The sequence below is a fragment of the Triticum dicoccoides genome, chromosome 2A (assembly GCF_002162155.2).
Source record: "Triticum dicoccoides isolate Atlit2015 ecotype Zavitan chromosome 2A, WEW_v2.0, whole genome shotgun sequence".
In the NCBI taxonomy this organism is placed as follows: Eukaryota; Viridiplantae; Streptophyta; class Magnoliopsida; order Poales; family Poaceae; genus Triticum; species Triticum dicoccoides.
Window position 1 is genome coordinate 255,395,423 of NC_041382.1, and position 12,001 is coordinate 255,407,423.

The window sequence follows — 12,001 nt, forward strand, 5'->3', positions numbered from 1 at the left end:
CCGAATTGTGTCGTGACGTTGCCCAATATAGAGGCACCGCACCCCCCTTATGCTTCACCGCTGAGGTAATGGATCACTAGTTCCTAGAAGGGTTTAAACCCGTGAACATTGAATCATACGATGGAACGACAGATCCCGCAGTATGGGGAGCACCAGTTCCTAGAAGGGTTTAAACCCGTGAACATTGAATCATACGATGGAACGACAGATCCCGTAGTATGGATTGAAGACTTCCTTCTCCATATCCACATGGCCCGCAGTGATGATCTCCATGCCATCAAGTACCTCCCCGTAAACTCAAGGGACCAGCACGACACTAGTTAAACAGCCTACCAGAAAACTCTATTGGTAGCTGGGAAGATTTGGAAGATGCCTTTAGAGACAACTTCCAAGGTACCTATGTTCGGCCTCCAGATGCCGATGACCTTAGTCACATTGTCCAGCAACCCAGAGAGTCAGCCCGGAAACTCTGGACCAGGTTCTTAATTAAAAAGAACCAAATTGTCGATTGTTCGGACACCGAAGCCCTCGTGGCCTTTAAACACAGCGTCCATGATGAGTGGCTTGCCCGACACCTCGGCCAAGAAAAGCCAAAGTCTATGGCAGCCCTCACCGCACTCATGACCCACTTTTGTGCGGGAGAAGACAGTTGGCTCACTAATAGAAGCAACAACACTAGCGACCATGGCACCTCCGAAGCCAGAGATGGCAATGGCAAGCCACGACGCAACAAGCACAGGCGTCGAAGCAAGAACAAGGACACTGAAGATATGGCGGTCAACGCTGTATTCAATGGCTCTAAACCCGGTAAGTGGAAGAAGCCATTTAAAGGAAACAAGGATGGTCCATCTAGTCTGGACCGAATACTAGACCGGCCCTGCCAGATTCATGGCACCCCTGACAAGCCTGCCAATCATACAAACAGAAATTGTTGGGTCTTTAAACAGGTCGGTAAGCTAAACACTGAACATAAGGGGAAAGGGCCGCCCAGCAAGGATGACGATGAAGAGCCTCGCCCACCAAACATAGGAGGACAGAAGAAATTTCCCCTCGAAGTCAAAACGGTGAATATGATATACGTCACTCACATCCCCAAGAGGGAGCGCAAGTGCACATTAAGGGACGTCTATGCCATAGAGCCAGTCACCCCAATAATCAACCCCTGGTCAGCCTGTCCAATCACTTTTGATCGCAGAGACCATCCGACCAGTATCTGTCATGGAGGTTTAGCAGCATTGGTCCTTGAACCAATTATCGACGGATTCCATCTCACGCGAGTCCTTATGGACGGCGGCAGCAGTCTTAACCTGCTTTATCAGGACACTGTCCGCAACATGGGCATTGGTCTGTCAAGAATCAAGCCCACCAAAACCACCTTCAAAGGAGTGATACCTGGCATAGAGGCTCACTGCACAGGGTCCATAACGCTGGAGGTAGTCTTCGGCTCACCGGATAATTTCCAAAGTGAAGACTTGATCTTCGACATCGTCCCTTTCCGCAGTGGCTATCATGCACTACTCGGACGAACCGCGTTCGCCCACTTCAATGCGGTCCTGCACTATGCTTATCTAAAGCTCAAGATGCCTGGACCACGCGGAGTTATAACAGTCAATGGAAACATGGAGCACTCCCTCCGTACTGAGGAGCAGACTGCAGCCCTCGCAGCTAAAGTACAGGGTAGCCTTATCAAGCCAAACACCACATCAGCAGTGAAGCCACCGGACATTATCAAACGAGTCCGGTCTACCCTGCAGAATGACAGTCTAGCTCGTCAAGAGCTAGATTAGCAATTCAGCCTCCATCACAGCCCCAACTGGATTGCGGCATATGTACCATGCATACATAACTACGCACTAAAGATACCTAGGGCAAGGATGGAGGCATATTAAAGTCCACAATACGGCTTGATCCTACCTGGACCCTCATATTCTTCCTTTCTTTTTCCTATTTTTATTTTTCCAGGTTCTTTACAACCCACATCACCTTTTGATGATACCAAGGGCCCCTTTTCCAGGCTCCTCATGTCTACTCGATCGATGACCCTCTCAAAGGATCATACACCAAGGCGAAAAGCGGCGCATACGTGCGGCAGAGTGTCCAAAGGATCTTCAAGATCATCTTCCTCTCTTTAGGACCTGTATCCAGCTTTCCTTTGAGCTCGACATGTAAAATAGCCTCGATGCTTATCGCATCCTCTATAAAAATATGTTTTAACGTATCAATCAGACCATAATGGAAACAGTTCAGCCCAACCCTGTTCGGTATTGGCTTATCTACTAATCTGTATTCCCTCTTTATGCCAGATTGTCGTTGTCGATGTCAAAACCGGCGGATCTCGGGTAGGGGGTCCCGAACTGTGCGTCTAGGCCGGATGGTAACAGGAGGCAGGGGACACGATGTTTTACCCAGGTTCGGGCCCTCTTGATGGAGGTAAAACCCTACGTCCTGCTTGATTGATATTGATGATATGGGTAGTACAAGAGTAGATCTACCACGAGATCAGAGAGGCTAAACCCTAGAAGCTAGCCTATGGTATAATTGTTGTTTTTACGGACTAAAACCCTCCGGTTTATATAGACACAGGAGAAGGATAGGGTTACATAGAGTCGGTTACAATGGTAGGAGATCTACATATCCGTATCGCTAAGCTTGCCTTCCACGCCAAGGAAAGTCCCTTCCGGACATGAGACGAAGTCTTCAATCTTGTATCTTCATAGTCCAGGAGTCCGGCCGAAGGTATAGTCCAGCTATCCGGACACCCCCTAATCCAGGACTCCCTCAGTAGCCCCCGAACCAGGCTTCAATGACGATGATTCCGGCGCGCAAATTGTCTTCGGCATTGCAAGGCGGGTTCTCCTCCAAATTCTGTGTACCTGTTGAATAGTGTCCGGTTTCTTGTAAATGTAGTGCTCCTTGGCTTCTACGCCCAATAATGGCCGTTTTCCACATGTCAAACGAATACGAAAAGTCAGGGTGTTTTTTTATATTTACAACCCTAGCCGCGTGAATGAGCCGCCTATTTAAGGGGACGAGGATTTAGATCCAAACCACACCTTCTCCCCTCTGCGAGTATTCATTAGAGCGTATCCGACAGAGGTCCATTCCATCATGGCCGGCTGTCGCAACTCCTCCTCTCGCCCTTCCATCCCTCAGCCTGGAGATTGGAAGAGGTGCTCCATCCCGCACAGCGAGCTAGTGACGCTCCAGGCCAAGGGATTTCTCCCCCCGGCCTATATGGTCCCGGTTCGAGCCGGACTTGCCACATATAATGGCGGAGAGCAAGCGGAGAGCGCCCCCAATCCCTCCAAAGGAGAGCGGGTGAGGGAGTCCAGGATTAGGGGGTGCTCGGGTAGCCGGACTATACCTTCAGCCGGACTCCTAGACTATGAAGATACAAGATTGAAGACTGCGTCCCGTGTCCGGATGGGACTTTCCTTGGCGTGGAAGGCAAGCTTGGCGATGCGGATATTCAAGATCTCCTACCATTGTAACCGACTTTATGTAACCCTAACCCTATCCGGTGTCTATATAAACTGGAGGGTTGTAGTCCGTAGGCAATCAACTCCATACACAACAATCGTACCATAGGCTAGCTTCTAGGGTTTAGCCTCCTTGATCTCGTGGTAGATCTACTCTTGTACTACCCATATCATCAATATTAATCAAGAAGGACGTAGGGTTTTACCTCCATCAAGAGGGCCCGAACCTGCGTAAAACATCGTGTTCCCTGCCTCCTGTTACCATCCGGCCTAGACGCACAGTTCGGGACCCCCTACCCGAGATCCGCCGGTTTTGACACCGACATTGGTGCTTTCATTGAGAGTTCCTCTGTGTCGTCGCCTTTAAGCCCGATGGCTCCTTTGATCATCAACAACGATGCGGTCCAGGGTGAGACTTTGCTCCCCGAACAGATCTTCGTCTTCGGCGGCTTCGCTCTGCGGGCCAATTCGCTCGGCCACCTGGAGCAGATCGAAAGCTGCGCCCCTGGCCATCAAGTCATGTTTGGAAGCTTAAACTACATGGCTGACATCCACGGAGACTTGATCTTCGACGGGCTCGAGCCACGGCCAAGCGCGCCACACTATCTCGAGGGGCATGATCTAGCTCTGCCCCCGGACAGTGTCCTGGAGGCCACACACGCATCGGTTCCGACTCCTAACTCGGAGCCCATTGCGCCAATCGAGGATGAGCGGTTGGACGTCACCTCGGGGCTGCGATCCCGAAAGCTATCGAGCCGAACGCTAGCCCCGCACTCTGCACGACCCGTGACTCCGAGGATCCGGACTCCTCCCCGAACTCCGAACCCACCACGCCCCTGCCAATCGAATCCGATTGGGCGCCGATAATGGAGGTCTCCGCCGCAGACATCTTTCAGCATTCGCCTTTTGGCGACATCCTGAATTCTCTTAAGTCTCTCTCTTTATCAGGAGAGCCCTGGCCAGACTACGGTCAGCGAGGGTGGGATACGGACGATGAGGAAATTCAAAGCCCACCCACCACCCACTTTGTAGCCACTGTCGACGATCTAACTGACATGCTTGACTTCAGCTCCGAAGACATCGACGGCATGGATGATGATGTAGGAGACGAACAGGAACCAGCACCTGTAGGGCGCTGGAAGGCCACCTCGTCATATGACATATATATGGTGGATACTCCAAAAGATGGAGATGGCGATGGAACAGTGGGGGATGACGCCCCTAAGAAACAGCCAAAGCGCCGGCGTCAGCGGCGCCGCTCTAAATCCCGCCAAAGCAAAAACGGTGATTCCGGCACGGGAGATAATACTACCCCGGATAGCGCCGAGGAACACACACCTCAGCAAGATTCGGCACAGGAAGATGGAGAAGCCAGCCCTCATGAGAGAGCGGCAGATCGAGAGGTCGAGGATGATAACTATACGCCTCCCTCCGAAGACGAGGCAAGCCTCGATGACGACGAATTCATCATACCATCAGACCCCGCCGAACAAGAGCGTTTTAAACGCAGGCTTTTAGCCACGGCAAGCAGCGTCAAGAAAAAGCAGCAACAGCTTAGAGCTGCCCAAGATTTGCTAGCTGACAGATGGACTGAAGTCCTTGCGGCCGAAGAGTATGAACTCGAACGCCCCTCCAAGAGTTACCCGAAGCGCATGCCGCTACCCCGATCAGAGGAGGAAGCACCTACATCACCAGTGAATGACATGGCAGACCGGCCACCTCGCGGCCGCGACAGAGAAGTACGTTCGAGTCAAATGGATAGAAGCCAAGCCTATTAAAATGGCCGAATCTGGACCTGTGATAGACTTCCTATCCGGGGTTGTACACCGTTATGGCGTCCCCCACAGCATCATAACCAATAACGGTACAAACTTTACCGCCGACGAGGTAAAACTCTGGTGCAAAAACATGGGCATCAAGCTCGATTATGCTTCCGTCTATCACCCACATACCAACGGCCAGGTCGAACGCGCAAATGGTCTTATCATGAGCGGCATTAAACCCAGACTGGTGCGGTCCCTCAAGGAATCTAACACGCACTGGGTAGAGGAGCTCGACTCCGTGCTATGGGGGCTGTGGACCACGCCAAATCGCACCACCGGGTACACACCATTTTTTATGGTGTACGGCGCAGAAGCAGTTCTGCCCTGCGACATAATTCATGACTCACCTAGAGTGCGCATGTATGAAGAAAGAGAAGTCGAGCTCGATCGGCAGGACAACTTGAACGCCTTGGAGGAGGAGCGTGATGTGGCAAAATCCCGTTCCGCATTTTATCAACAGTAGACCCAAAGATATCAAAGCAGAGAAGTACGGGCCAAAAATTACAATGTTGGCGAACTAGTTCTACGCCTGTCGGATAAGAAAAAGGACAAACTCAAGCCCAAGTTGGAAGGTCCATTCATAATCGACCAAGTCCTGACCAGTGGGGCATACTGCCTGCGAGATGCGTCGAACAACCGACTCGAGCCGAACCCGTGGAACGCCACCCGTCTCCGAAGATTCTATGCCTAGCGCCGGACTCTGTGTTCGTCTCCTTCCTCCGTCCATCCTTTTTTGTATTTTTCTGTCTTACATTTCTCTCCTTCCCATTTTTTTCTTTCATAGCCCTTAAAGGCTCATCTAGTGACGCACCACTCGCGCTCATTAAACATGGGGGCTTCTTTAACAGAAGCTTATTTATACGGGCTTCACGCCCAACACATGCGTCAAACTTCTGCATGTACCTTTTCTTCACCATTATATGCATCGATATGACTTAAGTTTTGGCCAAGCTGGGTTGCCTGGCTCCTGTGCTGACCCCTGCGTTCCCGATTGTTCGGCTAGGCGGTAAAGGGAGCACCTCTACGATTGATACTGCCGGGTCAGCCGGATGTGTACCTCAGACTGGGTGAAGCCGAAAGCTAGCGTTCTTAAGGGAATATTCGGTCGGTGAAATAAAAGATGATCTTTTTACTCATTTTATGTGCCCCCAGATGCTTTTTCTGCGTATTTTCACGCAGTCCGGACATGCACTTTAGGGCATGCCTCCCAGCGAAAGGAACCCTTAACGGAACTATTCTCTCTGGAAGATGTTTCTTACTAACCATGTAATATAACATAACTAGTTGGGCACTTGTCTGATAAAGCACTAATGACCCCTACGCCTGGTCTCCACGCATACCCCGGTTCTTATATAACCGCTATGGTATTTGGACACACTCCGGACCGTCAGGTCCCGAGGTTGAAGCGAAAAGGTCGGCAACGACAAACAATCTACAATCCGGCTAGAAGGCATTACACATGTCAATTCAAAATTACATAGTCATTCTGACTGATTATATTCCTCTTCTATGCCATCTAACAGGCTGTCTAATTTGCAGTCCTGCTGGGAATACTTCGCGGCTAACTCTACTTGGCCGTATACTAAGCTTACAGGGATCTCCTTCCCGTCAGGCCCCACTGGTCCGACCTCGGCCATGTGGTTTGGGTCAGACTTCGTAAAACGGGTCTTCACTATGGCCCAGGCCTCCCTAGCGCCTTGTCGGCAGGCCGATATCTTCCACAACCGGAAGCGCCGCCGAGCTCCCTTCAGCTTCCCCGCAAGCTCTCCAAGGCTCTCGGGCATGGAGTGGGCAGGCCATAAGGCTTGGGCAACGCCTCGCGTCGCCTGCCGAATTCGCTCATGCAGTTGCATGAGTTCGGGAAGAAGGTCACCCGTAGAACCGGGCACCTCCTCTGCAGGACGACCTGTGAGCATACCTACAGACATTACTCTGTTAGTCGACTTCCTCGCCGAACTCTTTTTTCAAAGTTCGTTCAAGCACTTACTAAATATGCTGCGTCGAAGCCGCTGATTCTCCTTCGTGGAGTCCGACAGCTGGCCACGAACATCTTTAAGTTCGACGTCCAGCCTGGTGTTGGCATCCTGAAGATCATTCTTCTCTCGCCTCACCTTTGTCAACGTACTCTCACCGTCCTATAGCCGGCGTAAGAGTTGTTGCGTTTCCGGATCGAGTCCGGCACCATCTGCAACATGATTTGTCAGATTTGCACCAACACCGCACAATACTAATCTTTCGAAGTGTATCTTACCTGAGGGGGTCTCTTTGGGCTCCCCTGCTGCGGCTAATGCGGCCTCTAGTTGGGCCTTACACTTTTCCAACTCCTGGGACAGTACAATATTCTTCTCTGTAAGAACCTGCATATTAAATGATCCTTAAATCAGTTGCTCTAACTATTTCACGTCTCGAGGGCTACTGGTATATATATATTTGACCAAAATTTTCTTACCCGTATGTCTTTTACATACTGCTCCGTGGCTCTGGCTAAACCATTTTGAGCGGCACGGAGGTATGCATCTCCCGAATTAAAGGCATCTAAAGCCTCTTGGGAGAAACAAGCGTCGCGTAGAACTGTCCGGCGACGCCTGTGGTTCATGGCACTCTCCACTTTAGAATTTGTGGCAGACAGCCTGTCCGCATCCTCTGTTGAAGGAGCGTCCAGTGCGCACCTTGTGCTCGCCTCCGCTTCCTGGCCAGACGTTGGAGCCTGGCTGGTGGAGGCGTGATTGGCAACCTCTCCGGATATAGTCCGGCGAGGTCTCTTTGTTATAAAGATAGCACGAGCGTTAATATGCCCTGACAGAATAACACTAGGGAAACAGAGGGTGCGATATACCTTTGTGCCGGCATCTCAGTCCGGACTACATTCCTTTTTGCCCCACAGGGCCCTGCGGCCCCTCGTTGGCTAGCCACCGTAGGTTCGGCCTCCTGCCTCAGAAATCTCCCCTGCAAAACACGGTTGTCGTCAGAAACACCGGAATACGTGAGAGTGGAATCTCTCTCAAGGGAATGAGACTCCGGTTTCTGTCACCTGGCAGGCCGGGATTAACCCTGGGTAATCAGCCGTGATGGCTACCAAGGTATTGTCCTTGCTTAGCTGATGGAACACCCCATCGATAAGCTCCACCGATATGTCCGGATCCTCTTCGGAGTCCGGATCGAGGGACCGTTCTGGGTCCTCGGGCTATGGAGGGCGGTTGTTTATATCCTTTACCACCTGTCGCAGTTCCTGCATTGAAGTCGTTAGACTACATATCTAACCGTGGGAGTATAAAACAAACGGGCAAGCGCAGTTGTTCACTTACCCAACTTGGAGGATCGTACATAGTAAATCTGGCCTACGGGTTGATGCGGAGGAATTCCTCCTTTTCTCCCTTGTACAAAGAGCATAAGATCTTTACTAAAGCGGCAGCTGAGGCCGGCCCCTTACGACCGTAACGGGTGGCGTCATCCTCCCCGTTGAAATCCCACATGGGGTGGCCTATATATTGAAGTGGCTGCACCCCCCGCATAATGCATGCGGCCATGACTCCAATCATGGTTAGTCCAGAATGAGCCAATAGTCTTATCCGGCCCATCAGGTAAAGGACGTCTCTGTCGCTTTCTCTCTGAGAGCTTCGTGGACGCCAGCTCAAGCGTTTCTTCAATGGAGCACTGTTGAACTCAGGGAGACCGACCCGGATAGGGTCCGGTAGCAGGACGTCATCTATGTAAAACCATTCCGAAGGCCAGTCCTCGGACGCCTTCTTTGGGGTTCCGGATAGGTATCTGGTCCCGGCGATGCGCCATACTTCGGCTCCGCCCACTTGGTATATAGACCCCTCTCGAGAATGGGGCACCAGGCAGAATAACCTCTTCCACAGCGCGAAATGAGCCTCAACGCCTAAAAATAGCTCGCAAAGGGCGACGAAACCCGCAATATGCAATACGGAGGCGGGCGGGAGATTGTGCAGCTGGAGGCCGTAGAACTCCAGAAGCCCACAGAGAAATGGATGAATTGGAAATCCCAGTCCCCTTATTAGATAGGGGACGAGGCACACCCACTCTCCTTTAGAAGGATTGGGGGTGCTCTCCGCTTGTTTTCCGCCATTGTAGGTGGCGAGACCGGCTCGGACCGGGACCATGTATGCCTGAGGGAGAAATCCCTTGGCCTGAAGCGACACTAACTCGCTATGCGGGATGGTGCAACTCTCCCAGTCCCCGGGTTTGGGAACGGAGGGGCGAGGGGAGGAGCTGCGACAGCTGGTCATGTTGGAATGGACCTTTGCTGGAAGCGCTCTGATGATAACTCGCGGAAAGGAGAAGATGTGGTTTGGACCTAAATCCCCATCCCGTTAAATAGGCGGCTTGTTTATACGGCTAGGGGTGTGGATGTAAAAACGCCCCGGCTTTTCGCATTCGTTTGACACGTGGAAGATGGCCATTATTGGGCATGAAAGCCGAGGAGCACTACATTACAAAAATCGGACATTATTCCTACATGTACACAAGATTTGGAGAAGAACCCGCCTTGCAATGCCGAACAATCTGCGCGCCGGATTCGTCGTCATTGAAGCCTGGTTCGAGGCTACTGAGGGAGTCCTGGATTAGGGGGTGTTCGGGTAGCCGGACTATACCTTCAGCCGGACTCCTGGACTATGAAGATACAAGATTGAAGACTTCGTACCGTGTCCGGATGGGACTTTCCTTGGCGTGGAAGGCAAGCTTGGCGATGCGGATATTCAAGATCTCCTACCATTGTAACCGACTTTATGTAACCCTAACCCTATCCGGTGTCTATATAAACCGGAGGGTTGTAGTCCGTAGGCAATCAACTCCATACACAACAATCGTACCATAGGCTAGCTTCTAGGGTTTAGCCTCCTTGATCTCGTGGTAGATCTACTCTTGTACTACCCATATCATCAATATTAATCAAGCAGGACGTAGGGTTTTACCTCCATCAAGAGGGCCCGAACCTGGGTAAAACATCGTGTTCCCTGCCTCCTGTTACCATCCGGCCTAGACGCACAGTTCGGGACCCCCTACCTGAGATCCGCCGGTTTTGACACCGACAGCGGGTATGCCTTGTCCCTTACTTAATAAGAGGGCTCAGATTTACAATTCATCTGTTTCTCCGGAGGCTCCTGGAGTTCTATGGCCTCCAGCTGCACAACCTCACGCCTGCCTCCATATTGCATGTCGTGGGCTTCATAGCCCTTTGCGAGCTGTTTTTGGGCTGCGAGGCTCATTTCGCGCTGTGGAAAAGGCTATTCTGCCTCGTGCCCCATTCTAAGAAGGGGTCAATATATCAAGTTGGCGGAGCCGAAGTGTGGCGCATCGCCGGGACCGAATATCTATCCGGAACCCCAAAGAAGGCATCCGAGGACTGGCCTTCGGAATGGTTTTATATAGAGGACGTCCCGCTATCGGATCCTGTCCGGATCATCCTCCCTGAGTTCGACAGTGCTCCCCTAAAGAAGTGTATAAGCTGGCGTCCATGGAGCCCTTAGAGGGAAAGTGACAGGGACGTTCTTTACCTGATGGGCCGGATAAGATTGTTAGCTCATTCCGGACTGACCATGACCGGGGTCATGGCCGCATGCATCATGCGAGGGGTGTAGCCGCTTCAGTATAGAGGCCGCCCCATGTGGGACTTCAACGGGGAGGACGACGCCACCCGCCACGACCGTAAGGGGCCAGATTCGGCGGCCGCTAAAATAAAGACCTTGTCCGCTTTGTACAAGGGAGAAGAGGAGGAATTTCTCCGCGTCAACCCACAGGGTGGATTTTCTATGTACAATCCCCCAAGTTGGGTAAGTGGACACTTTTACTTGCCCATCCGTTTTATATTCCCATTGTTAAATATTCAGTCTAACGACTTCAACGCAGGAACTGCGCCAGGCTGTTAAAGAAATAAACAGCCCTCCTCCACAACCCGAGGACCCGGGACGGTCCCTCGACCCGGCCTCTCAAGAGGATCCGGACTTATCTGTGGAGCTGATTGATGGGGTGTTTCATCAATTGAGCAAGGACAACGCCTTGGTGGCCATTACGGCCGATTACCCAGGGCTACTCCCAGCCTCACAGGTAACTGAGACCGAAGTCCCAGGACTTTGAAAAGGGATCTATCCTCACGTGTTTTCGATTGCCGTATGACAATCGTGTTTTGCAGGGGAGGTCCCTGAGACGGGAGGCCGAGCCTGCGGCGACTATCCAACGAGGGGCGGCAAGGCCCCGCGGGCTGAAAAGAAGTGCGGTCCGGATTGAGACGCCGGCGCAAAGGTATAGCGCGCCATCTTATTCCCAGGTGTTATTCCTTCGAGGCATATTAACGCTCGTGCTCTCTTCAGAACGAAGAGACCTCGCCGCACTATATCCGGAGAGGCTGCCAATCGCGCCTCCACCAGCCAGGCTCCAAAGCCTGGTCCGGAGGCGGAGGCGAACACGAGGCGCGCACCGGACACTCCTCCGACAGAGGATGCGGACAAGCTGTCTGCCACCAATTCCGAGGTGGAGAGTGCCATGAACCACAGGCTTCGCCGGACAGTTCTTCGCGACGCTTGTTTCTCCCAAGAGGCATTGGATGCCTTCAATTCGGGAGATGCGTACCTCTGTGCTGCTCAAAGTGGTCTAGCCAGAGCCACGGAGCAATATGTAAAAGACATATGGGTAAGAAAATTTTGGTAATTATATATATATATATATACCAGTAGCCCC